The sequence below is a fragment of the Anser brachyrhynchus genome (assembly GCF_964034855.1).
Source record: "Anser brachyrhynchus genome assembly, chromosome: 6".
In the NCBI taxonomy this organism is placed as follows: Eukaryota; Metazoa; Chordata; class Aves; order Anseriformes; family Anatidae; genus Anser; species Anser brachyrhynchus.
This window is the reverse complement of record NC_137700.1, coordinates 5,543,876-5,571,192: the sequence shown is the minus strand read 5'-3', so window position 1 is coordinate 5,571,192 and position 27,317 is coordinate 5,543,876. Positions and strand designations below refer to the sequence as shown.

General features: G+C 51.9%; 1 long non-coding RNA gene across 2 annotated transcripts in view; it reads left to right on the top strand.

Annotated features, from left to right (window-relative positions):
• The window catches only part of LOC308197140, a 384,945-nt gene extending 360,694 nt beyond the window's left edge, over nucleotides 1-24,251 (top strand). For both annotated transcript variants that reach the window (XR_013952625.1, XR_013952626.1), the window contains 2 exons: nucleotides 3,840-3,999; nucleotides 22,766-24,251. This is a non-coding gene — a long non-coding RNA (uncharacterized lncRNA). The remainder of the gene's footprint in view (nucleotides 1-3,839; nucleotides 4,000-22,765) is intronic.
• The last annotated feature ends 3,066 nt before the right edge of the window (nucleotides 24,252-27,317 follow it).

Below are 27,317 nucleotides of genomic sequence, written 5' to 3'. Positions count from 1 at the left end.
ACTGGCACCACTGGGGATGCAGTGTAGTCAGTCCAGTGAGTGCACTGGCACCACTGGGGATGCAGTGCAGTGAGTGCAGAGAGTGCAATGGCACCAATGGGGATGCACTTCAGTGAGTCCAGAGAGTGCACTGGCACCACTGGGGATGCAGTGCAGTGAGTCCAGAGATTGCACTGGCACCACTAGGGATGCAGTGCTGTGACTCCAGAGAGTGCACTGGCACCACTGGACATGCAGTGCAGTGAGTGCAGAGAGTGCACTGGCACCACTGGTGATGCACTTCAGTTTGTCCAGAGAGTGCACTGGCACCACTGGGGATGCAGTGCAGTGAGTCCAGAGAGTGCACTGGCACCACTGGGGATGCACTGCAGTGAGTCCAGAGAGTGCACTGGCACCACTGGGGCTGCAGTGCAGTGAGTCCAGAGAGTGCACTGGCACCACTGGGGCTGCACTGCAGTGAGTCCAGAGAGTGCACTGGCACCACTGGGGATGCACTGCAGTGAGTCCAGAGATTGCACTGACACCACTGGGGATGCAGTACAGTGAGTCCAGAGAGTGCACTGGCACCACTGGGGATGCACTACAGTGAGTCCACAGAGTGCACTGGCACCACTGGGGATGCTCTGCAGTGAGTCCAGAGATTGCACTGGCACCACTGGGGATGCAGTGCAGTGAGTGCAGAGAGTGCACTGGCACCACTGGGAATGCACTTCAGTGAGTTCAGAGAGTGCACTTGCACCACTGGGGATGGGTTTCAAGCCAACTGCATTAACCGCTCATGCTTCTTTCTTATGAGACGTTAGTAAACCAATTACATAGCCTTGTCAAGACTAAATCACAGGTAAAAATCCTGTACATCTCATGTGGCCAACCACTCCCAACTAGGATTCCAAGAACCAGGAGGTTCGGTGAAAATAGGGCTAGTGCTATTAGAGGGGTGATTATTAGGGTAAGCCCTAAGCTGTCTTTAATGGAGAAGTATGGGTGGAATGGGATTTTGTCGCAGTCTGATACGATTCCTAGTGGGTTATTTGAGCCTGATTCGTGTAGGAAGGTTAGGTGGACTAGGGTGATTCCTGCAATTAGGAAGGGCAGTAGGAAGTGGATGGCGAAGAATCGGGTTAAGGTTGGATTGTCTACTGAGAATCCTCCTCAGGCTCATTCTACTAGAGTTTGCCCAATGTACGGGATGGCTGAGAATAGGTTGGTGATTACGGTGGCCCCTCAGAATGACATTTGTCCTCATGGTAGGACATACCCTACGAAGGCAGTTGCTATTAGGGTGAGTAGGAGGATTACTCCTGTGTTTCAGGTTTCTTTGTATAGGTAGGAGCCGTAGTAGAGGCCTCGTCCGATGTGTAAGTAGATGCAGATAAAGAAGAGCGAAGCACCGTTGGCGTGGAGGTTGCGGATGAGCCATCCGTACTGGACGTCTCGGCATGTGTGAGCTACTGAGGAGAAGGCGAGTGAAGTGTCTGCGGTGTAGTGTATGGCTAGTAGCAGGCCTGTTAGGATTTGTGTGGCTAAGCAGATGGCTAGAAGGGAGCCGAAGTTTCATCAGGCAGAGATGTTGGAGGGGGCGGGTAGGTCGATTAGGGAGTTGTTGATTATTTTTAGTAGGGGATGGGATTTGCGGATGTTAGGGGCCATTAGTGAGTCTGTGTGTTATTAGGATTATTACCAGGATGGAGAGGGCGAAGGATCCTAGGTAGGCCTTAATTAGCCCTGTGTGTATTGAGGTTGCGGCTTTGCTTGCGGCTACTTGTAGTTCAGCAAGGCCCTCTGGCCCTATTTTTTTGAGTCAGGAGAGGTCGATCAAGTGTAGGGCAATGTTTTGTCCCTTTTCTAGTAGGTTTTTGGAGAAGAATCGGTGTACTAGGGGGTTGAAGTACCCTAATGCAGAGGAGAAGTTTATGAGGGGGTTTGGTTTGGGGTGAGTGAGGGTGTGTGTTATGTTCGATAGTTCTAGGGCTAGGATGATTCCTAGGATTGTTATGAGGATGGCAGCGGTTTTGGTGATAAGGGGTATGGTTATTGGGGGGGTTTTGGTTGGTGTGATGAAAGAGGTAATGATTATTCCTGCTGTAATGCTGCCTAGGGCGAGTCGGGTTAGGGGGGCGGTGATTAGTGGGTTGTTTTCGTTTATTGATACTATTGGGGGGATTCGGGTTTGTCCAGCTTGGACTAGGATGGTTATGCGGATGCTGTAGGTTGCGGTGAATGCTGTGGCTATAAGGGTTAGGAGTAGGGCTCAAGTATTTAGGTATGATGTGTTTAAGCTTTCGATGATGAGGTCTTTTGAGTAGAATCCGGCTAGGAATGGGGTTCCTATCAGCGCCAGGTTTCCGATGGTTAGGCAGGAAGTAGTGACTGGGAGTATTTTCTGTAGGCCTCCTATCTTTCGGATATCTTGTTCTCCGTTTAGGTTGTGGATGATAGACCCTGAGCATAGGAATAGTATGGCTTTAAAGAAGGCATGGGTTGAGATGTGTAGGAAGGCTAGTTGTGGGAGGTTTAGTCCGATAGTGACTATTATTAGTCCTAGTTGGCTGGATGTTGAGAAAGCAATGATTTTTTTGATGTCATTTTGGGTTAGGGCGCATGTGGCAGCGAATAGGGTTGATAGAGCACCTAGGCATAGGCAGGCAGTTAGGGCTGTCTGGTTGGTGGCTAGCAGGGGGTGCATGCGGATGAGCAGGAAGATTCCGGCTACTACTATGGTACTGGAGTGCAGTAGGGCTGATACTGGGGTGGGGCCTTCTATTGCTGCGGGCAGTCATGGGTGGAGTCCAAATTGGGCGGATTTTCCTGCGGCTGCGAGGATTAATCCTATGAGGGGGAGGATTGGGGTTTGGTGGGGGTGTACGGCTTGTTGGATCTCTCAGGTGTTGAATGTTGAAGCTAGTCATGCTATGCTCAGGATCAGTCCGATGTCTCCGATTCGGTTGTAGATTACGGCTCGTAGGGCGGCGGTGTTGGCATCTGCTCGGCCTTGTCATCAGCCGATGAGAAGGAAGGACATGATTCGTACTCCTTCCCAGCCTACGAATAGGAGGAATATGTTGTTTGCGGTTGTTAGGAGGAGTATGGCGACTAGGAATGTCAGTAGGTAGGTGAAAAATTTTGTTACGTATGGCTCTGAGGCCATGTATCATATGGCGAATTGTAGGATTGATCATGTTACAAATAGGGCGATTGGAAGAAATGTTATTGAGTATTGGTCTATTTTTAGGCTCAGGGGGATTTTAAAGTTTATAATGAATTTTCACTCCCAGTGGCAGGTGACAGATTCTACTCCCGAGTAGATGAATGCGGTTGTAGGGGCTAGGCTAATTAGGAATGCGGTTTTAACAGCGCGGGTGGTGGCTTGTGGGGTGTTTTTAAAGTTTTTAAATAGAAATGGCAGGATGATTGGGGTTAGGAGGATTGTCAGCGTGAGTAGTGTGAGGGAGTTGATTAGTAGTGTGGGGTTCACTCCTTTTACTTGGATTTGCACCAAGATGGGTGGTTCCTAAGACCAGTGGATTGCTGTTATCCTTTAAAAGTAAGGGGGCTGAGGTTTTAGGCTCAGATGTAAGAGTTAGCAGCTCTTGTTGGTTAAACCCTCCCCTCGGCAGGTAAGAAGGTTTGAACTTCTATTCTTAGAATCACAGTCTAATGTTTGGTTTAAACTATACTTGCATGAGGGGATTCCGGAGATCAGTTTGGGTTTGAGGATTAGGAGGAATATTGGGATAATGTGGAGTGTTATGAGCAGGTGTTCTCGCGTGGTTGAGTTTTGCATAGATGTGATGTGGGAGGGGATTGAGCCTCGTTGGGTCATTAGTAGTATGAATAAGGTGTAGGAGGCGGTTAGTAGGGTTGCGATTCCTGTTAGGATGATCGTGAAGGCAGATCAGTTGAATAAGGTGATTATAATGGTTAGCTCTGCTATGAGGTTTGTTGTTGGGGGTAAGGCTATGTTTGTTAGATTGGCCAGCAATCATCAGGTAGCTATGAGTGGTAGGAGAGGTTGTAGGCCTCGTGTGAGTAGTAGAATTCGGCTGTGCGTACGTTCATAGTTTGTGTTGGCTAGGCAGAATAGTATGGAGGAAGTTAGTCCATGGGAAATTATTAGGATCATTGCCCCTGAGAATGATCAGTGGGTTTGGATTATTCCTGCGGCGATAACTAGGCCTATGTGGCTAACGGATGAATAAGCGATTAGTGATTTTAGGTCTGTCTGTCGTAGGCAGATTGAGCTAGTCATTAGGGCGCCTCATAGGGCCAGGGTTAGGAAGGGGTAGTGCAGGAGGTTGGACAGTGGGCCCATAAATAGAGTGACTCGTATAATTCCGTATCCTCCTAGCTTTAGTAGTAGGGCGGCGAGGAGTATTGAGCCTGCGATGGGTGCTTCTACGTGGGCTTTTGGCAGTCAGAGGTGTAGGCCGTATAGTGGGGCTTTTACTATGAATGCTATGAGCAGTGCTAGACCTGATAGTATTCCTGTCCATGAGGTGGATAGGGTTGGGTGGGTTAGTTGTAGGGTTGGCAGGTGCAGGGTGCCAATTTTCACGTATAGGTGTATGATTGTGATTAGCAGGGGTAGAGAGCTTACTGGCGTGTAGAATAGCAGGTAGATGCCAGCGCTTAGGCGTTCTGGTTGGTTCCCCCATCGGGTGATTAAGATTAGGGTGGGAATGAGGGTTGCTTCAAATGAGATGTAAAATAGTGCTAGTTCTGTGGTGGAAAAGGCTAGTAGGATGAATGGCTGGACTGCGACTAAGGTTGAGATAAAGATTCGTTTGCGTTGTAGGGGTTCTTGTTGCAGGTGGTTTTGGCTTGCTATGATTATGAGTGGGAGTAGTCAGCAGGATAGTACTAGGAGGGGGGATGAGATTTGGTCAATTCCTGTTCAGTTGGATAAAAATTTGTAGGGGTAGTAGGTTGGGATTAATCACTGTAGGCTTAGGGCAGCGATTAGGAGGCTGTATAAGGTGGTGTTAGTCCATAGAAATTTTGGTGGAGACAGCAGGGCTGTTGGAAGAAGTATGATTGTGGGTAGGATGATTTTTAGCATTGCAGGAGGTTTAGGTTGTGTAGATGGTCGGAGCCATGTGTGCGGGTGGAGGCTACTAGGATGGCCAGGCCTGTGCCCGCCTCACACGCTGAGAAGGTTAGCATGAGAATTGGTACCATGGTGAATGAGGAGACTTGGTTTTCGATGGATCATATTGATAGGCCTACGAATATCGATAATATTATGCTTTCAAGGCATAGTAGGGCGGATACTAGGTGGGTTCGGTGGAAGGCTAGTCCTAGTCCGCTGAAAATGAAGGCTGAGTAGAAGCTTAAATGTAGGGGCGACATAAGAAAGTTACAGGGTTGGCTGTAATCTGCTGGGTCGAAACCAGCTATCTTTTTGGTTAGACTAACTTTCTGTTATTCTGCTCATTCTAGGCCCCCTTGAATTCACTCGTAGGCCAGTCCGAGTGTTAGGAGAAGGAGGATCGCTACAGTTCAGGTGAGGGTCATTAGGGGGGATTGGAGTTGGACGGCTCATGGCAGGGGGAGTAGGAGGGCGATTTCTAGGTCGAATAGGATGAACAGGATGGCTACTGAGGAAGAATCGGACTGAGAATGGTAATCGAGCAGATCCAAGTGGGTCGAATCCACATTCGTACGGTGAGAGTTTCTCTGAGTCGGGGTTTATTTGGGCGAGTCGGAAGTTTAATGCGGTTAGGGCGGCGCTTAGGATTGATGATAGGGCGAATATGAACATGAGTGCGTTCATTGCTCTCCTCTGGGTTTATACCAGATTCTAGAGATTGGAAGTCAATTGTAATTAATATACTAGAAGAGCAAGATCCTCATCAGTAGATGGTTATGTAGAGGAATAGTCAGATGACGTCTACGAAGTGTCAGTATCAGGCTGCTGCCTCGAATCCGAAGTGGTGGTCTGATGTAAAGTGGAACTTGATCAGTCGGAAGAGGCAGACGGTCAGGAAGGAGGATCCGATGATTACGTGGAGTCCGTGGAATCCAGTGGCAACGAAGAAGGTAGATCCGTAGACGCTATCGGCGATTGAGAATGGGGCTTCGTGGTATTCTATTGCTTGTAGGGCTGTGAAGTAGAATCCCAGGAGGATCGTTAGGGTTAGGGCGTGGATGGCGTGTTTTCGGTTTCCTTCTGTGATGCTGTGATGGGCTCACGTTACGGTAACGCCTGAGGCTAGTAGGATGGCTGTGTTTAGTAGGGGGACTTCTATCGGGTTGAGTGGTTTAATTCCTGTTGGGGGTCATTGGCCTCCTAGTTCTGGGGTTGGGGCCAGGCTCGAGTGGAAGAACGCTCAGAAGAACCCTAAGAAGAAGAATGCTTCGGATGTGATGAAAAGGATTATGCCGTATCGTAGGCCTTTTTGGACTGTGGGAGTGTGATGGCCTTGGAAGGTGCTTTCTCGTACAATGTCTCGTCATCATTGGAGTATTACTAGGAGTATTGAGATGAGGCCTAGGGTTAGTAGTATGGATGAGTTGTAGTGGAATCACATGATTAATCCTGAGGTTGTGAGTAGGGCGGCGGCTGCCCCGAAGATTGGTCAAGGGCTTGGGTCAACTATGTGGTATGAGTGTGCTTGGTGTGCCATTAGATGTTTTCTTGTAAGTATAGGCTTAGAAGGAGCACGAAGACGTAGGCCTGGATTATGGCTACTGCTACTTCTAGGATGGTTAGGAGTAGTAGGATGATTATTGTTAGGATGGATACTGCAGGAAGGGTGGGTATTAATGCAATGGAGGCTGTAGAGATGAGTTGGATGAGTAAGTGTCCTGCTGTAAGGTTGGCTGTAAGGCGGACTCCGAGGGCTAGGGGGCGGATTAGTAGGCTGGTTGTTTCGATCAGGATTAGTGCGGGGATTAGGGGTGTAGGGGTACCTTCGGGTAATAGGTGGGCTAAAGAGGCTGATGGTTGGTTTCGTAGGCCTGTTAGTAGTGTGGCGAGCCATAGTGGGAAGGCTAGGGCTATGTTCATAGATAGTTGGGTGGTTGGGGTGAATGTATATGGAAGGAGGCCTAGAAGGTTGATTGTAAGAAGTATGATTATTAGGGATGTAAATATTATGGCTCATTTGTGGCCATTTTTGTTGAGTGGGACTATTAGTTGTTTTGTGATTAGGTGAAGGAGTCATGTTTGGATAGTAGAAAGGCGGTTGTTGATTCATCGGTTGTTTGGGGACGGGAATAGTAGGGCTGGGAAGAGTAGGGATAGTAGGATTAAGGGGATGCCAAATAGATTGGGGCTGGAAAATTGGTCAAAGAAGCTTAGGTTCATGGTCAGGATCATGGTGTGGGTTTGGTAGTGAGGGAGGTCTTATTTGATGGGGGGTTGGTTGTGGTGAAGGCTAGTAGTTTTGGTTGGATGAGGAGTGCTAGGGTTAATCAGGTTATAATTATGATTGAAAATCATGGTGCGGGGTTAAGCTGTGGCATATCATTAAGGAGGGGGAAGTCCCTCTTTGGCTAGCTTAAAAGGCTAGTGCTGTTGCATAGCTTCTTAATGATTAGGATGATGATAGAAGGGACGATCAGGCCTCGAAATGTGGGAGTGGGGTTGATTCTACTACAATGGGTATGTAGCTGTGATTAGCCCCGCAAATTTCTGAGCATTGTCCGTAAAAAATCCCAGGCCGGGTGGTAATGAATGAAGTTTGGTTTAGTCGGCCTGGGATTGCGTCTGTTTTAACTCCGAGCGTTGGGACTGCTCAGGAGTGGAGTACGTCTCCTGCAGTAATGATCACGCGGATGGGGGATTCTATTGGGATAACTACGCGGTGGTCAACTTCTAGCAGTCGGAAGTGGCCGTTGGGTAAGTCTGGGGTGGGCACTATGTAGGAGTCGAATGATAGGTCTTTGAAGTCTGTGTATTCGTAGCTTCAGTATCATTGGTGGCCGATGGCTTTTAGGGTGAGGTCTGGTTCATCGATTTTGTCCATTATGTAGAGGATTTGTAGGGATGGGAGGGCGAGGAGTACCAGGACGATAGCAGGTAGGATTGTCCAGATCAGCTCTACTTCTTGGGCGTCTACAGCATTGGACGAGAGTTTTTCTGTTAGTATGTGGGCTAAAAGGTAGAGAACTAGGCTGCAGATAGCTAGGGCAACGATTAGGGCGTGGTCGTGGAATTCAACGAGTTCTTCTATGATGGGTGATGAGGCGTCTTGGAATCCTAGTTGGGAGTGGTTGGCCACATGAGATGTACAGGATTTTTACCTGTGATTTAGTCTTGACAAGGCTATGTAATTGGTTTACTAACGTCTCATAAGAAAGAAGCATGAGCGGTTAATGCAGTTGGCTTGAAACCAGCATGTGAGGGTTCGATTCCTTCCTTTCTTGTACTTGGACGAAGGCCGGTTCCTCGAAAGTATGGTATGGGGGAGGGCAGCCGTGGATTCATTCAACGTTTGTGGTAGTTAGTTCTGGTTGTAGGACTTTTCGTTTGGCCGGAAAGGCTTCTCAGATGATGAATATTAGTATGATTACGGCTACTATTGAGATTAGGGAGCCGATGGAGGAAATGGTGTTTCATAGTGTGTAGGCGTCGGGATAGTCCGAGTATCGTCGGGGTATTCCTGCTAGGCCTAGGAAGTGCTGGGGGAAGAACGTTAGGTTTACTCCTGTAAATATTACCCCGAAGTGGGCTTTTGCTCATGTTTGGTGTAGGGTAAACCCAGTGAGTAGTGGGAATCAGTGAGTAAATCCTGCTAGAATGGCAAAGACGGCGCCTATGGATAGGACGTAGTGGAAGTGGGCAACTACGTAGTACGTGTCGTGCAGGGCGATGTCTAGGGAAGAGTTTGCAAGAACGATTCCTGTTAATCCTCCGATGGTAAATAGGAAGATAAATCCTAGAGCTCATAGTATTGGGGGGGTCTCATTTGATTGTTCCTCCGTGCAGGGTGGCTAGTCAGCTAAATACTTTGATTCCGGTAGGGATGGCAATGATTATAGTGGCTGATGTAAAGTAGGCTCGGGTATCAACGTCTATTCCTACTGTAAACATGTGGTGAGCTCAGACGATGAATCCTAGGAAGCCGATGGATAGTATGGCTCAGACTATTCCCATGTAGCCGAAGGGCTCCTTTTTGCCTGAGTAGTACGTGACTACGTGTGAGATGATTCCGAACCCCGGTAGGATCAGAATATAGACTTCTGGGTGTCCGAAGAATCAGAATAGGTGTTGGTACAGGATTGGGTCTCCTCCTCCAGCGGGGTCGAAGAATGTGGTGTTTAGGTTTCGATCAGTTAGTAATATTGTAATACCGGCGGCGAGTACGGGGAGTGATAGAAGGAGTAGGATGGCGGTAATTAGTACGGATCAGACAAATAGTGGGGTTTGGTATTGTGAGAGTGCGGGGGGTTTTATGTTGATGGCTGTGGTGATAAAGTTGATGGCCCCAAGGATGGAGGAGATACCGGCTAAGTGGAGTGAGAAGATAGCCAGGTCTACTGAAGCTCCGGCGTGGGCAAGGTTACCTGCTAGGGGAGGGTAGACAGTTCAGCCTGTGCCGGCGCCAGCTTCTACAGTGGATGAGACTAGTAGTAGGAGGAATGATGGGGGGAGGAGTCAAAAGCTTATGTTGTTTATTCGCGGGAATGCTATGTCGGGGGCACCGATTATGAGGGGGACTACTCAGTTGCCGAATCCTCCGATCATGAGCGGATGCAGTGCAGTGAGTCCAGAGACTGCACTGGCACCACTGGGCATGCAGTGCAGTGAGTCCAGAGAGTGCACTGGCACCACTGGGGATGCACTTCAGTGACTCCAGAGAGTGCACTGGCACCACTGGGGATGCAGTGCAGTGAGTCCAAAGACTTCACTGGCAAAACTGGGGATGCAGTGCAGTGAGTCCAGAGAGTGCACTGGCACCACTGGGGATGCAGTGCAGTGAGTCCAGAGATTGCACTGGCACCACCGGGGCTGCAGTGCAGTGAGTCCAGAGAGTGCACTGGCACCACTGGGGATGCACTGCAGTGAGTCCAGAGAGTGCACTGGCACCACTGGTGATGCAGTACAGTGAGTCCAGAGAGTGCACTGGCACCACTGGGGATGCACTGCAGTGAGTCCAGAGAGTACACTGGCACCACTGGGGATGCACTACAGTGAGTCCAGAGAGTGCACTGGCACCACTGGGGATGCAGTGCACTGAGTCCAGAGAGTGCACTGGCACCAGTGGGGATGCAGTGCATTGAGTCCAGAGAGTGCACTGGCACAACTGGGGATTAACTGCAGTGAGTCCAGAGAGTGCACTGACACGACTGGGGATGCAGTGCAGTGAGTCCAGAGAGTGCACTGGCACCACTGGGGATGCAGTGCAGTGAGTCCAGAGAGTGCTCTGGCACCACTGGGGATGCAGTGCAGTGAGTCCAGAGAGTGCACTGGCACCACTGGGGATGCAGTCCAGTGAGTCCAGTGAGTGCACTGGCACCACTGGGGATGCAGCGCAGTGACTGCAGAGAGTACACTGGCACCACCGGGGATTCACTGCAGTGAGTCCAGAGAGTGCACTGGCACCACCTGTGATGCAGTGCAGTGAGTCCAGTGAGTGCACTGGCACCACTGGGGATGCAGTGCCGTGAGTCCAGAGAGTGCACTGGCACCCCTGGGGATGCAGTGCAGTGAGACCAGAGAGTGCACTGGCACCACTGGGGATGCACCCCGGTGAGTCCAGAGAGTGCACTGGCACCACTGGGGATGCAGTGCAGTGAGTCCAGAGAGTGCACTGGCACCACTGGGGATGCAGTGCAGTGAGACCAGAGAGTGCACTGGCACCACTGGGGATGCAGTGCAGTGAGTCCAGAGAGTGCACTGGCACCACTGGGGATGCACTGCAGTTAGTCCAGAGAGTGCACTGTCACCACTGGGGATGCAGTACAGTGAGTCCAGAGAGTGCACTGGCACCAGTGGGGATGCAGTACAGTGAGTCCACAGAGTGCACTGGCACCACTGGACATGCAGTGCAGTGAGTCCAGAGAGTGCACTGGCACCACTGGGGATGCACTTCAGTGACTCCAGAGAGTGCACTGGCACCACTGGGGATGCAGTGCAGTGAGTCCAAAGACTTCACTGGCACCACTGGGGATGCAGTGCAGTGAGTCCAGAGAGTGCACTGGCACCACTGGGGATGCAGTGCAGTGAGTCCAGAGAGTGCACTGGCAGCAGTGGGGATGCAGTGCAGTGAGTCCAGAGAGTGCACTGGCACCACTGGGGATGCAGTGCAGTGAGTCCAGTGAGTGTACTGGCACCACTGGGGATGCACTTCAGTGAGCCCAGAGAGTGCACTGGCACCACTGAGAATGCACTTCAGTGAGTCCAGAGAGTGCACTGGCACCACTGGGGATGCACTGCAGTGAGTCCAGAGAGTGCACTAGCACCACTGGGGATGCAGTGCAGTGAATCCTGTGAGTACACTGGCACCACTGGGGATGCAGTGCAGTGAGTCCAGAGAGCTCACTGGCACCCCTGGGGATGCAGTGCAGTGAGTCCAGAGAGTGCACTGGCACCACTGGGGATGCACTTCAGTGAGTCCAGAGAGTGCACTGGAACCACTGGGGATGCAGTGCAGTGAGTCCAGAGAGTGCACTGGCACCACTGGTGATGCAGTACAGTGAGTCCAGTGAGTGCACTGGTACCACTGGGCCTGCAGTGCAGTGAGTCCAGAGAGTGCACTGGCACCACTGGGGATGCAGTGCAGTGAGTCCAGAGAGTGCACTGGCACCACCGATGATGCAGTCCAGTGAGTCCAGTGAGTGCACTGGCACCACTGGGGATGTAGTGCAGTGACTCGAGAGAGTGCACTGGCACCACTGGGGATGCAGTGCAGTGAGTCCAGAGAGTGCACTGGCACCACTGGGGATGCAGTGCAGTGAGTCCAGAGAGTGCACTGGCGCCACTGGGGATGCACTGCAGTGAGTCCAGAGAGTGCACTGGCACCACTGGGGATGCAGTGCAGTGAGTCCAGAGAGTGCACTGGCACCACTGGGGATGCAGTCCAGTGAGTCCAGAGACTTCACTGGCACCACTGGGGATGCAGTGCAGTGAGTCCAGGGAGTGCATTGGCACCACTGGGGATGCAGTGCAGTGAGTCCAGAGAGTGCACTGGCACCACTGGGGATGCACTGCTGTGAGTCCAGAGAGTGCACTGGCACCACTGGTGATGCAGTACAGTGAGTCCAGAGAGTGCACTGGCACCACTGGGGATGCACTGCAGTGAGTCCAGAGAGTGCACTGGCACCACTGGGGATGCAGTACAGTGAGTCCAGAGAGTGCACTGGCACCACTGGGGATGCACTTCAGTGAGTACAGAGAGTGCACTGACACCACTGCGGATACAGTGCAGTGAGTCCAGAGAGTGCACTGGCACCACTGGGGATGCACTGCAGTGAGTCCAGAGAGTGCACTGGCACCACTGGGGATGCAGTGCAGTGAGTCCAAAGACTTCACTGGCACCACTGGGGATGCAGTGCAGTGACTCCAGAGAGTGCACTGGCACCACTGGGGATGCAGTGAAGTGAGTGCAGAGAGTGCACTGGCAGCAGTGGGGATGCAGTACAGTGTGTCCAGTGAGTGCACTGGCACCACTGGGGATGCAGTGCTGTGACTCCGGAGAGCGCACTGGCACCACTGGGGATGCAGTGCAGTCAGTCCAGTGAGTGCACTGGCACCACTGGGGATGCAGTGCAGTGAGTGCAGAGAGTGCACTGGCACCACCGATGATGCAGTCCAGTGAGTCCAGTGAGTGCACTGGCACCACTGGGGATGTAGTGCAGTGACTCGAGAGAGTGCACTGGCACCACTGGGGATGCAGTGCAGTGAGTCCAGAGAGTGCACTGGCACCACTGGGGATGCAGTGCAGTGAGTCCAGAGAGTGCACTGGCGCCACTGGGGATGCACTGCAGTGAGTCCAGAGAGTGCACTGGCACCACTGGGGATGCAGTGCAGTGAGTCCAGAGAGTGCACTGGCACCACTGGGGATGCAGTCCAGTGAGTCCAGAGACTTCACTGGCACCACTGGGGATGCAGTGCAGTGAGTCCAGGGAGTGCATTGGCACCACTGGGGATGCAGTGCAGTGAGTCCAGAGAGTGCACTGGCACCACTGGGGATGCACTGCTGTGAGTCCAGAGAGTGCACTGGCACCACTGGTGATGCAGTACAGTGAGTCCAGAGAGTGCACTGGCACCACTGGGGATGCACTGCAGTGAGTCCAGAGAGTGCACTGGCACCACTGGGGATGCAGTACAGTGAGTCCAGAGAGTGCACTGGCACCACTGGGGATGCACTTCAGTGAGTACAGAGAGTGCACTGACACCACTGCGGATACAGTGCAGTGAGTCCAGAGAGTGCACTGGCACCACTGGGGATGCACTGCAGTGAGTCCAGAGAGTGCACTGGCACCACTGGGGATGCAGTGCAGTGAGTCCAAAGACTTCACTGGCACCACTGGGGATGCAGTGCAGTGACTCCAGAGAGTGCACTGGCACCACTGGGGATGCAGTGAAGTGAGTGCAGAGAGTGCACTGGCAGCAGTGGGGATGCAGTACAGTGTGTCCAGAGAGTGCTCTGGCACCACTGGGGATGCAATGCAGTGAGTCCAGAGAGCGCACTGGCACCACTGGGGATGCAGTGCAGTCAGTCCAGTGAGTGCACTGGCACCACTGGGGGTGCAGTACAGTGAGTCCAGAGAGTGCACTGACACCACTGGGGATGCAGTGCAGTGAGTCCAGACAGTGCACTGGCACCACTGGGGATGCAGTGCAGTGAGTCCAGAGAGTGCACTGGCACCACTGGGGCTTCAGTACAGTGAGTCCAGAGAGTGCACTGGCACCACTGGGGATGCAGTGCAGTGAGTCCAGAGAGTGCACTGGCACCACTGGGGATGCACTACAGTGAGTCCAGAGAGTGCACTGTCACCACTGGGGATGCAGTACAGTGAGTCCAGAGAGTGCACTGGCACCAGTGGGGATGCAGTACAGTGAGTCCACAGAGTGCACTGGCACCACTGGACATGCAGTGCAGTGAGTCCAGAGAGTGCACTGGCACCACTGGGGATGCACTTCAGTGACTCCAGAGAGTGCACTGGCACCACTGGGGATGCAGTGCAGTGAGTCCAAAGACTTCACTGGCACCACTGGGGATGCAGTGCAGTGAGTCCAGAGAGTGCACTGGCACCACTGGGGATGCAGTGAAGTGAGTGCAGAGAGTGCACTGGCAGCAGTGGGGATGCAGTGCAGTGAGTCCAGAGAGTGCACTGGCACCACTGGGGATGCAGTGCAGTGAGTCCAGTGAGTGTACTGGCACCACTGGGGATGCACTTCAGTGAGCCCAGAGAGTGCACTGGCACCACTGAGAATGCACTTCAGTGAGTCCAGAGAGTGCACTGGCACCACTGGGGATGCACTGCAGTGAGTCCAGAGAGTGCACTAGCACCACTGGGGATGCAGTGCAGTGAATCCTGTGAGTACACTGGCACCACTGGGGATGCAGTGCAGTGAGTACAGAGAGCTCACTGGCACCACTGGGGATGCAGTGCAGTGAGTCCAGAGAGTGCACTGGCACCACTGGAGATGCAGTACAGTGAGTCCAGAGAGTGCACTGGAACCACTGGGGATGCACTGCAGTGAGTCCAGAGAGTGCACTGGCACCACTGGTGATGCAGTACAGTGAGTCCAGTGAGTGCACTGGTACCACTGGGCCTGCAGTGCAGTGAGTCCAGAGAGTGCACTGGCACCACTGGGGATGCAGTGCAGTGAGTCCAGAGAGTGCACTGGCACCACCGATGATGCAGTACAGTGAGTCCACAGAGTGCACTGGCACCACTGGGGATGTAGTGCAGTGACTCGAGAGAGTGCACTGGCACCACTGGGGATGCAGTGCAGTGAGTCCAGAGAGTGCACTGGCACCACTGGGGATGCAGTGCAGTGAGTCCAGAGACTTCACTGGCACCACTGGGGATGCAGTGCAGTGAGTCCAGAGAGTGCATTGGCACCACTGGGGATGCACTGCAGTGAGTCCAGAGAGTGCACTGGCACCACTGGGGATGCACTGCTGTGAGTCCAGAGAGTGCACTGGCACCACTGGTGATGCAGTACAGTGAGTCCAGAGAGTGCACTGGCACCACTTGGGATGCACTGCAGTGAGTCCAGAGAGTGCACTGGCACCACTGGGGATGCACTACAGTGAGTCCAGAGATTGCACTGGCACCACTGGGGATGCAGTGCAGTGAGTCCAGAGAGTGCACTGGCACCACTGGGGATGCACTTCAGTGAGTACAGAGAGTGCACTGACACCACTGCGGATACAGTGCAGTGAGTCCAGAGAGTGCACTGGCACCACTGGGGATGCAGTGCAGTGAGTCCAGAGAGTGCTCTGGCACCACTGGGGATGCAGTGCAGTGAGTCCAGAGAGTACACTGGCACCACTGGGGATGCAGTGCAGTGAGTCCAGAGAGTGCACTGGCACCACAGGGGATGTAGTGCATTGAGTCCAGATAGTGCACTGGCACCACTGGTGATGCAGTCCAGTGAGTCCAGTGAATGCACTGGCACCACTGGGGATGCTGTGCAGTGAGTGCAGAGAGTGCACTGGCACCACCTGTGTTGCAGTACAGTGTGTCCAGTGAGTGCACTGGCACCACTGGGGATGCAGTGCTGTGACTCCGGAGAGCGCACTGGCACCACTGGGGATGCAGTGCAGTCAGTCCAGTGAGTGCACTGGCACCACTGGGGATGCAGTGCAGTGAGTGCAGAGAGTGCAATGGCACCAATGGGGATGCACTTCAGTGAGTCCAGAGAGTGCACTGGCACCACTGGGGATGCAGTGCAGTGAGTCCAGAGATTGCACTGGCACCACTGGGGATGCAGTGCTGTGACTCCAGAGAGCGCACTGGCACCACTGTGGATGCAGTGCAGTGAGTGCAGAGAGTGCACTGGCACCACTGGGGATGCACTTCAGTGAGTCCAGAGAGTGCACTGGCACCACTGGGGATGGAGTGCAGTGAGTCCAGAGAGTGCACTGGCACCACTGGGGATGCACTGCAGTGAGTCCAGAGAGTGCACTGGCACCAGTGGTGATGCAGTGCAGTGAGTCCAGAGAGTGCACTGGCACCACTGGGGATGCAGTGCAGTGAGTCCAGAGAGTGCACTGGCACCACTGGGGATGCAGTGCAGTGAGTCCAGAGAGTGCACTGGCACCACTGGGGATGCAGTGCTGTGACTCCAGAGAGCGCACTGGCACCACTGGGGATGCAGTGCAGTGAGTGCAGAGAGTGCACTGGCACCACTGGGGATGCACTGCAGTGAGTCCAGAGATTGCACTGACACCACTGGGGATGCACTTCAGTGAGTTCAGAGAGTGCACTGACACCACTGCGGATACAGTGCAGTGAGTCCAGAGAGTGCACTGGCACCACTGGGGATGCACTGCAGTGAGTCCAGAGAGTGCACTGGCACCACTGGGGATGCACTGCAGTGAGTCCAGAGAGTGCACTGGCACCACTGGGGATGCAGTACAGTGAGTCCAGAGAGTGCACTGGCACCACTGGGGATGCACTTCAGTGAGTACAGAGAGTGCACTGACACCACTGCGGATACAGTGCAGTGAGTCCAGAGAGTGCACTGGCACCACTGGGGATGCACTGCAGTGAGTCCAGAGAGTGCACTGGCACCACTGGGGATGCAGTGCAGTGAGTCCAAAGACTTCACTGGCACCACTGGGGATGCAGTGCAGTGACTCCAGAGAGTGCACTGGCACCACTGGGGATGCAGTGAAGTGAGTGCAGAGAGTGCACTGGCAGCAGTGGGGATGCAGTACAGTGTGTCCAGAGAGTGCTCTGGCACCACTGGGGATGCAATGCAGTGAGTCCAGAGAGCGCACTGGCACCACTGGGGATGCAGTGCAGTCAGTCCAGTGAGTGCACTGGCACCACTGGGGGTGCAGTACAGTGAGTCCAGAGAGTGCACTGACACCACTGGGGATGCAGTGCAGTGAGTCCAGACAGTGCACTGGCACCACTGGGGATGCAGTGCAGTGAGTCCAGAGAGTGCACTGGCACCACTGGGGCTTCAGTACAGTGAGTCCAGAGAGTGCACTGGCACCACTGGGGATGCAGTGCAGTGAGTCCAGAGAGTGCACTGGCACCACTGGGGATGCACTACAGTGAGTCCAGAGAGTGCACTGTCACCACTGGGGATGCAGTACAGTGAGTCCAGAGAGTGCACTGGCACCAGTGGGGATGCAGTACAGTGAGTCCACAGAGTGCACTGGCACCACTGGACATGCAGTGCAGTGAGTCCAGAGAGTGCACTGGCACCACTGGGGATGCACTTCAGTGACTCCAGAGAGTGCACTGGCACCACTGGGGATGCAGTGCAGTGAGTCCAAAGACTTCACTGGCACCACTGGGGATGCAGTGCAGTGAGTCCAGAGAGTGCACTGGCACCACTGGGGATGCAGTGAAGTGAGTGCAGAGAGTGCACTGGCAGCAGTGGGGATGCAGTGCAGTGAGTCCAGAGAGTGCACTGGCACCACTGGGGATGCAGTGCAGTGAGTCCAGTGAGTGTACTGGCACCACTGGGGATGCACTTCAGTGAGCCCAGAGAGTGCACTGGCACCACTGAGAATGCACTTCAGTGAGTCCAGAGAGTGCACTGGCACCACTGGGGATGCACTGCAGTGAGTCCAGAGAGTGCACTAGCACCACTGGGGATGCAGTGCAGTGAATCCTGTGAGTACACTGGCACCACTGGGGATGCAGTGCAGTGAGTACAGAGAGCTCACTGGCACCACTGGGGATGCAGTGCAGTGAGTCCAGAGAGTGCACTGGCACCACTGGAGATGCAGTACAGTGAGTCCAGAGAGTGCACTGGAACCACTGGGGATGCACTGCAGTGAGTCCAGAGAGTGCACTGGCACCACTGGTGATGCAGTACAGTGAGTCCAGTGAGTGCACTGGTACCACTGGGCCTGCAGTGCAGTGAGTCCAGAGAGTGCACTGGCACCACTGGGGATGCAGTGCAGTGAGTCCAGAGAGTGCACTGGCACCACCGATGATGCAGTACAGTGAGTCCACAGAGTGCACTGGCACCACTGGGGATGTAGTGCAGTGACTCGAGAGAGTGCACTGGCACCACTGGGGATGCAGTGCAGTGAGTCCAGAGAGTGCACTGGCACCACTGGGGATGCAGTGCAGTGAGTCCAGAGACTTCACTGGCACCACTGGGGATGCAGTGCAGTGAGTCCAGAGAGTGCATTGGCACCACTGGGGATGCACTGCAGTGAGTCCAGAGAGTGCACTGGCACCACTGGGGATGCACTGCTGTGAGTCCAGAGAGTGCACTGGCACCACTGGTGATGCAGTACAGTGAGTCCAGAGAGTGCACTGGCACCACTTGGGATGCACTGCAGTGAGTCCAGAGAGTGCACTGGCACCACTGGGGATGCACTACAGTGAGTCCAGAGATTGCACTGGCACCACTGGGGATGCAGTGCAGTGAGTCCAGAGAGTGCACTGGCACCACTGGGGATGCACTTCAGTGAGTACAGAGAGTGCACTGACACCACTGCGGATACAGTGCAGTGAGTCCAGAGAGTGCACTGGCACCACTGGGGATGCAGTGCAGTGAGTCCAGAGAGTGCTCTGGCACCACTGGGGATGCAGTGCAGTGAGTCCAGAGAGTACACTGGCACCACTGGGGATGCAGTGCAGTGAGTCCAGAGAGTGCACTGGCACCACAGGGGATGTAGTGCATTGAGTCCAGATAGTGCACTGGCACCACTGGTGATGCAGTCCAGTGAGTCCAGTGAATGCACTGGCACCACTGGGGATGCTGTGCAGTGAGTGCAGAGAGTGCACTGGCACCACCTGTGTTGCAGTACAGTGTGTCCAGTGAGTGCACTGGCACCACTGGGGATGCAGTGCTGTGACTCCGGAGAGCGCACTGGCACCACTGGGGATGCAGTGCAGTCAGTCCAGTGAGTGCACTGGCACCACTGGGGATGCAGTGCAGTGAGTGCAGAGAGTGCAATGGCACCAATGGGGATGCACTTCAGTGAGTCCAGAGAGTGCACTGGCACCACTGGGGATGCAGTGCAGTGAGTCCAGAGATTGCACTGGCACCACTGGGGATGCAGTGCTGTGACTCCAGAGAGCGCACTGGCACCACTGTGGATGCAGTGCAGTGAGTGCAGAGAGTGCACTGGCACCACTGGGGATGCACTTCAGTGAGTCCAGAGAGTGCACTGGCACCACTGGGGATGGAGTGCAGTGAGTCCAGAGAGTGCACTGGCACCACTGGGGATGCACTGCAGTGAGTCCAGAGAGTGCACTGGCACCAGTGGTGATGCAGTGCAGTGAGTCCAGAGAGTGCACTGGCACCACTGGGGATGCAGTGCAGTGAGTCCAGAGAGTGCACTGGCACCACTGGGGATGCAGTGCAGTGAGTCCAGAGAGTGCACTGGCACCACTGGGGATGCAGTGCTGTGACTCCAGAGAGCGCACTGGCACCACTGGGGATGCAGTGCAGTGAGTGCAGAGAGTGCACTGGCACCACTGGGGATGCACTGCAGTGAGTCCAGAGATTGCACTGACACCACTGGGGATGCACTTCAGTGAGTTCAGAGAGTGCACTTGCACCACTGGGGATGGGTTTCAAGCCAACTGCATTAACCGCTCATGCTTCTTTCTTATGAGACGTTAGTAAACCAATTACATAGCCTTGTCAAGACTAAATCACAGGTAAAAATCCTGTACATCTCATGTGGCCAACCACTCCCAACTAGGATTCCAAGAACCAGGAGGTTCGGTGAAAATAGGGCTAGTGCTATTAGAGGGGTGATTATTAGGGTAAGCCCTAAGCTGTCTTTAATGGAGAAGTATGGGTGGAATGGGATTTTGTCGCAGTCTGATACGATTCCTAGTGGGTTATTTGAGCCTGATTCGTGTAGGAAGGTTAGGTGGACTAGGGTGATTCCTGCAATTAGGAAGGGCAGTAGGAAGTGGATGGCGAAGAATCGGGTTAAGGTTGGATTGTCTACTGAGAATCCTCCTCAGGCTCATTCTACTAGAGTTTGCCCAATGTACGGGATGGCTGAGAATAGGTTGGTGATTACGGTGGCCCCTCAGAATGACATTTGTCCTCATGGTAGGACATACCCTACGAAGGCAGTTGCTATTAGGGTGAGTAGGAGGATTACTCCTGTGTTTCAGGTTTCTTTGTATAGGTAGGAGCCGTAGTAGAGGCCTCGTCCGATGTGTAAGTAGATGCAGATAAAGAAGAGCGAAGCACCGTTGGCGTGGAGGTTGCGGATGAGCCATCCGTACTGGACGTCTCGGCATGTGTGAGCTACTGAGGAGAAGGCGAGTGAAGTGTCTGCGGTGTAGTGTATGGCTAGTAGCAGGCCTGTTAGGATTTGTGTGGCTAAGCAGATGGCTAGAAGGGAGCCGAAGTTTCATCAGGCAGAGATGTTGGAGGGGGCGGGTAGGTCGATTAGGGAGTTGTTGATTATTTTTAGTAGGGGATGGGATTTGCGGATGTTAGGGGCCATTAGTGAGTCTGTGTGTTATTAGGATTATTACCAGGATGGAGAGGGCGAAGGATCCTAGGTAGGCCTTAATTAGCCCTGTGTGTATTGAGGTTGCGGCTTTGCTTGCGGCTACTTGTAGTTCAGCAAGGCCCTCTGGCCCTATTTTTTTGAGTCAGGAGAGGTCGATCAAGTGTAGGGCAATGTTTTGTCCCTTTTCTAGTAGGTTTTTGGAGAAGAATCGGTGTACTAGGGGGTTGAAGTACCCTAATGCAGAGGAGAAGTTTATGAGGGGGTTTGGTTTGGGGTGAGTGAGGGTGTGTGTTATGTTCGATAGTTCTAGGGCTAGGATGATTCCTAGGATTGTTATGAGGATGGCAGCGGTTTTGGTGATAAGGGGTATGGTTATTGGGGGGGTTTTGGTTGGTGTGATGAAAGAGGTAATGATTATTCCTGCTGTAATGCTGCCTAGGGCGAGTCGGGTTAGGGGGGCGGTGATTAGTGGGTTGTTTTCGTTTATTGATACTATTGGGGGGATTCGGGTTTGTCCAGCTTGGACTAGGATGGTTATGCGGATGCTGTAGGTTGCGGTGAATGCTGTGGCTATAAGGGTTAGGAGTAGGGCTCAAGTATTTAGGTATGATGTGTTTAAGCTTTCGATGATGAGGTCTTTTGAGTAGAATCCGGCTAGGAATGGGGTTCCTATCAGCGCCAGGTTTCCGATGGTTAGGCAGGAAGTAGTGACTGGGAGTATTTTCTGTAGGCCTCCTATCTTTCGGATATCTTGTTCTCCGTTTAGGTTGTGGATGATAGACCCTGAGCATAGGAATAGTATGGCTTTAAAGAAGGCATGGGTTGAGATGTGTAGGAAGGCTAGTTGTGGGAGGTTTAGTCCGATAGTGACTATTATTAGTCCTAGTTGGCTGGATGTTGAGAAAGCAATGATTTTTTTGATGTCATTTTGGGTTAGGGCACATGTGGCAGCGAATAGGGTTGATAGAGCACCTAGGCATAGGCAGGCAGTTAGGGCTGTCTGGTTGGTGGCTAGCAGGGGGTGCATGCGGATGAGCAGGAAGATTCCGGCTACTACTATGGTACTGGAGTGCAGTAGGGCTGATACTGGGGTGGGGCCTTCTATTGCTGCGGGCAGTCATGGGTGGAGTCCAAATTGGGCGGATTTTCCTGCGGCTGCGAGGATTAATCCTATGAGGGGGAGGATTGGGGTTTGGTGGGGGTGTACGGCTTGTTGGATCTCTCAGGTGTTGAATGTTGAAGCTAGTCATGCTATGCTCAGGATCAGTCCGACGTCTCCGATTCAGTTGTAGATTACGGCTTGTAGGGCGGCGGTGTTGGCATCTGCTCGGCCTTGTCATCAGCCGATGAGAAGGAAGGACATGATTCGTACTCCTTCCCAGCCTACGAATAGGAGGAATATGTTGTTTGCGGTTGTTAGGAGGAGTATGGCGACTAGGAATGTCAGTAGGTAGGTGAAAAATTTTGTTACGTATGGCTCTGAGGCCATGTATCATATGGCGAATTGTAGGATTGATCATGTTACAAATAGGGCGATTGGAAGAAATGTTATTGAGTATTGGTCTATTTTTAGGCTCAGGGGGATTTTAAAGTTTATAATGAATTTTCACTCCCAGTGGCAGGTGACAGATTCTACTCCCGAGTAGATGAATGCGGTTGTAGGGGCTAGGCTAATTAGGAATGCGGTTTTAACAGCGCGGGTGGTGGCTTGTGGGGTGTTTTTAAAGTTTTTAAATAGAAATGGCAGGATGATTGGGGTTAGGAGGATTGTCAGCGTGAGTAGTGTGAGGGAGTTGATTAGTAGTGTGGGGTTCACTCCTTTTACTTGGATTTGCACCAAGATGGGTGGTTCCTAAGACCAGTGGATTGCTGTTATCCTTTAAAAGTAAGGGGGCTGAGGTTTTAGGCTCAGATGTAAGAGTTAGCAGCTCTTGTTGGTTAAACCCTCCCCTCGGCAGGTAAGAAGGTTTGAACTTCTATTCTTAGAATCACAGTCTAATGTTTGGTTTAAACTATACTTGCATGAGGGGATTCCGGAGATCAGTTTGGGTTTGAGGATTAGGAGGAATATTGGGATAATGTGGAGTGTTATGAGCAGGTGTTCTCGCGTGGTTGAGTTTTGCATAGATGTGATGTGGGAGGGGATTGAGCCTCATTGGGTCATTAGTAGTATGAATAAGGTGTAGGAGGCGGTTAGTAGGGTTGCGATTCCTGTTAGGATGATCGTGAAGGCAGATCAGTTGAATAAGGTGATTATAATGGTTAGCTCTGCTATGAGGTTTGTTGTTGGGGGTAAGGCTATGTTTGTTAGATTGGCCAGCAATCATCAGGTAGCTATGAGTGGTAGGAGAGGTTGTAGGCCTCGTGTGAGTAGTAGAATTCGGCTGTGCGTACGTTCATAGTTTGTGTTGGCTAGGCAGAATAGTATGGAGGAAGTTAGTCCATGGGAAATTATTAGGATCATTGCCCCTGAGAATGATCAGTGGGTTTGGATTATTCCTGCGGCGATAACTAGGCCTATGTGGCTAACGGATGAATAAGCGATTAGTGATTTTAGGTCTGTCTGTCGTAGGCAGATTGAGCTAGTCATTTTGGCGCCTCATAGGGCCAGGGTTAGGAAGGGGTAGTGCAGGAGGTTGGACAGTGGGCCCATAAATAGAGTGACTCGTATAATTCCGTATCCTCCTAGCTTTAGTAGTAGGGCGGCGAGGAGTATTGAGCCTGCGATGGGTGCTTCTACGTGGGCTTTTGGCAGTCAGAGGTGTAGGCCGTATAGTGGGGCTTTTACTATGAATGCTATGAGCAGTGCTAGACCTGATAGTATTCCTGTCCATGAGGTGGATAGGGTTGGGTGGGTTAGTTGTAGGGTTGGCAGGTGCAGGGTGCCAATTTTCACGTATAGGTGTATGATTGTGATTAGCAGGGGTAGAGAGCTTACTGGCGTGTAGAATAGCAGGTAGATGCCAGCGCTTAGGCGTTCTGGTTGGTTCCCCCATCGGGTGATTAAGATTAGGGTGGGAATGAGGGTTGCTTCAAATGAGATGTAAAATAGTGCTAGTTCTGTGGTGGAAAAGGCTAGTAGGATGAATGGCTGGACTGCGACTAAGGTTGAGATAAAGATTCGTTTGCGTTGTAGGGGTTCTTGTTGCAGGTGGTTTTGGCTTGCTATGATTATGAGTGGGAGTAGTCAGCAGGATAGTACTAGGAGGGGGGATGAGATTTGGTCAATTCCTGTTCAGTTGGATAAAAATTTGTAGGGGTAGTAGGTTGGGATTAATCACTGTAGGCTTAGGGCAGCGATTAGGAGGCTGTATAAGGTGGTGTTAGTCCATAGAAATTTTGGTGGAGACAGCAGGGCTGTTGGAAGAAGTATGATTGTGGGTAGGATGATTTTTAGCATTGCAGGAGGTTTAGGTTGTGTAGATGGTCGGAGCCATGTGTGCGGGTGGAGGCTACTAGGATGGCCAGGCCTGTGCCCGCCTCACACGCTGAGAAGGTTAGCATGAGAATTGGTACCATGGTGAATGAGGAGACTTGGTTTTCGATGGATCATATTGATAGGCCTACGAATATCGATAATATTATGCTTTCAAGGCATAGTAGGGCGGATACTAGGTGGGTTCGGTGGAAGGCTAGTCCTAGTCCGCTGAAAATGAAGGCTGAGTAGAAGCTTAAATGTAGGGGCGACATAAAAAAGTTACAGGGTTGGCTGTAATCTGCTGGGTCGAAACCAGCTATCTTTTTGGTTAGACTAACTTTCTGTTATTCTGCTCATTCTAGGCCCCCTTGAATTCACTCGTAGGCCAGTCCGAGTGTTAGGAGAAGGAGGATCGCTACAGTTCAGGTGAGGGTCATTAGGGGGGATTGGAGTTGGACGGCTCATGGCAGGGGGAGTAGGAGGGCGATTTCTAGGTCGAATAGGACGAACAGGATGGCTACTGAGGAAGAATCGGACTGAGAATGGTAATCGAGCAGATCCAAGTGGGTCGAATCCACATTCGTACGGTGAGAGTTTCTCTGAGTCGGGGTTTATTTGGGCGAGTCAGAAGTTTAATGCGGTTAGGGCGGCGCTTAGGATTGATGATAGGGCGAATATGAACATGAGTGCGTTCATTGCTCTCCTCTGGGTTTATACCAGATTCTAGAGATTGGAAGTCAATTGTAATTAATATACTAGAAGAGCAAGATCCTCATCAGTAGATGGTTATGTAGAGGAATAGTCAGATGACGTCTACGAAGTGTCAGTATCAGGCTGCTGCCTCGAATCCGAAGTGGTGGTCTGATGTAAAGTGGAACTTGATCAGTCGGAAGAGGCAGACGGTCAGGAAGGAGGATCCGATGATTACGTGGAGTCCGTGGAATCCAGTGGCAACGAAGAAGGTAGATCCGTAGACGCTATCGGCGATTGAGAATGGGGCTTCGTGGTATTCTATTGCTTGTAGGGCTGTGAAGTAGAATCCCAGGAGGATCGTTAGGGTTAGGGCGTGGATGGCGTGTTTTCGGTTTCCTTCTGTGATGCTGTGATGGGCTCACGTTACGGTAACGCCTGAGGCTAGTAGGATGGCTGTGTTTAGTAGGGGGACTTCTATCGGGTTGAGTGGTTTAATTCCTGTTGGGGGTCATTGGCCTCCTAGTTCTGGGGTTGGGGCCAGGCTCGAGTGGAAGAACGCTCAGAAGAACCCTAAGAAGAAGAATGCTTCGGATGTGATGAAAAGGATTATGCCGTATCGTAGGCCTTTTTGGACTGTGGGAGTGTGATGGCCTTGGAAGGTGCTTTCTCGTACAATGTCTCGTCATCATTGGAGTATTACTAGGAGTATTGAGATGAGGCCTAGGGTTAGTAGTATGGATGAGTTGTAGTGGAATCACATGATTAATCCTGAGGTTGTGAGTAGGGCGGCGGCTGCCCCGAAGATTGGTCAAGGGCTTGGGTCAACTATGTGGTATGAGTGTGCTTGGTGTGCCATTAGATGTTTTCTTGTAAGTATAGGCTTAGAAGGAGCACGAAGACGTAGGCCTGGATTATGGCTACTGCTACTTCTAGGATGGTTAGGAGTAGTAGGATGATTATTGTTAGGATGGATACTGCAGGAAGGGTGGGTATTAATGCAATGGAGGCTGTAGAGATGAGTTGGATGAGTAAGTGTCCTGCTGTAAGGTTGGCTGTAAGGCGGACTCCGAGGGCTAGGGGGCGGATTAGTAGGCTGGTTGTTTCGATCAGGATTAGTGCGGGGATTAGGGGTGTAGGGGTACCTTCGGGTAATAGGTGGGCTAAAGAGGCTGATGGTTGGTTTCGTAGGCCTGTTAGTAGTGTGGCGAGCCATAGTGGGAAGGCTAGGGCTATGTTCATAGATAGTTGGGTGGTTGGGGTGAATGTATATGGAAGGAGGCCTAGAAGGTTGATTGTAAGAAGTATGATTATTAGGGATGTAAATATTATGGCTCATTTGTGGCCATTTTTGTTGAGTGGGACTATTAGTTGTTTTGTGATTAGGTGAAGGAGTCATGTTTGGATAGTAGAAAGGCGGTTGTTGATTCATCGGTTGTTTGGGGACGGGAATAGTAGGGCTGGGAAGAGTAGGGATAGTAGGATTAAGGGGATGCCAAATAGATTGGGGCTGGAAAATTGGTCAAAGAAGCTTAGGTTCATGGTCAGGATCATGGTGTGGGTTTGGTAGTGAGGGAGGTCTTATTTGATGGGGGGTTGGTTGTGGTGAAGGCTAGTAGTTTTGGTTGGATGAGGAGTGCTAGGGTTAATCAGGTTATAATTATGATTGAAAATCATGGTGCGGGGTTAAGCTGTGGCATATCATTAAGGAGGGGGAAGTCCCTCTTTGGCTAGCTTAAAAGGCTAGTGCTGTTGCATAGCTTCTTAATGATTAGGATGATGATAGAAGGGACGATCAGGCCTCGAAATGTGGGAGTGGGGTTGATTCTACTACAATGGGTATGTAGCTGTGATTAGCCCCGCAAATTTCTGAGCATTGTCCGTAAAAAATCCCAGGCCGGGTGGTAATGAATGAAGTTTGGTTTAGTCGGCCTGGGATTGCGTCTGTTTTAACTCCGAGCGTTGGGACTGCTCAGGAGTGGAGTACGTCTCCTGCAGTAATGATCACGCGGATGGGGGATTCTATTGGGATAACTACGCGGTGGTCAACTTCTAGCAGTCGGAAGTGGCCGTTGGGTAAGTCTGGGGTGGGCACTATGTAGGAGTCGAATGATAGGTCTTTGAAGTCTGTGTATTCGTAGCTTCAGTATCATTGGTGGCCGATGGCTTTTAGGGTGAGGTCTGGTTCGTCGATTTTGTCCATTATGTAGAGGATTTGTAGGGATGGGAGGGCGAGGAGTACCAGGACGATAGCAGGTAGGATTGTCCAGATCAGCTCTACTTCTTGGGCGTCTACAGCATTGGACGAGAGTTTTTCTGTTAGTATGTGGGCTAAAAGGTAGAGAACTAGGCTGCAGATAGCTAGGGCAACGATTAGGGCGTGGTCGTGGAATTCAACGAGTTCTTCTATGATGGGTGATGAGGCGTCTTGGAATCCTAGTTGGGAGTGGTTGGCCACATGAGATGTACAGGATTTTTACCTGTGATTTAGTCTTGACAAGGCTATGTAATTGGTTTACTAACGTCTCATAAGAAAGAAGCATGAGCGGTTAATGCAGTTGGCTTGAAACCAGCATGTGAGGGTTCGATTCCTTCCTTTCTTGTACTTGGACGAAGGCCGGTTC